The 537-nt window shown below is 60.3% G+C and overlaps 1 non-coding gene across 1 annotated transcript; it reads left to right on the top strand.

Annotated features, from left to right (window-relative positions):
- The first annotated feature begins 243 nt into the window (after positions 1-243).
- TRNAI-GAU lies at positions 244-317 on the top strand. Its single transcript has one exon. It is a non-coding gene; the product is annotated as a tRNA-Ile (tRNA).
- Positions 318-537: the final 220 nt, after the last annotated feature.

Raw genomic sequence — 537 nt, 5'->3', positions numbered from 1 at the left:
CATGCGGACAGGAGCGACTTGTGGAATCTCTTGGACTTGGCCCAGAGGTTGTCAAGGGCAACCTGGCAGGGAAGAGCAGGAGGGACCAGGCCAGCGCTGGGCCGTTGGGTCCTCACCAGAGTCCCCGCAGCTCCGGGAAAGCGGGAGGCAGCCAGAGGCGCGCGGGCTTGGCAAGGAATCGCTTGTGGATGGTCGCGAACGTGGAGCCCTTTTATAAGCTCCAGCCGCACTATGGCGTCAGGAGGTCGGTTAGCTCAGTTGGTAAGAGCGTGGTGCTGATAACGCCAAGGTCGCGGGTTCGATTCCCGCACCGGCCACAATTTTAGCTTTTTTTCCTGCCGCCACCCCACAGGGAACTCTTTCTATAACTGTTTGTGAAAAATACACCTTTCAAGTACTGTGAGCTGCATGGGGGTGGGGGCGAACTGCAGGATCTCTTGGTCTCCCCGCCCAGAGGTTGTCGAGGGCAGCCTGGCAGGGAAGAGCGGGAGGAACCCGGTCAGCGCTGGGGTGGTGGCTCCTCACCAGAGTCCCCAA

This window comes from Piliocolobus tephrosceles, unplaced genomic scaffold (genome assembly GCF_002776525.5).
Source record: "Piliocolobus tephrosceles isolate RC106 unplaced genomic scaffold, ASM277652v3 unscaffolded_27408, whole genome shotgun sequence".
Taxonomy (NCBI): Eukaryota; Metazoa; Chordata; class Mammalia; order Primates; family Cercopithecidae; genus Piliocolobus; species Piliocolobus tephrosceles.
Note: the sequence above shows the minus strand (reverse complement) of the source record. Positions and strands in the feature narration are given on the sequence as shown.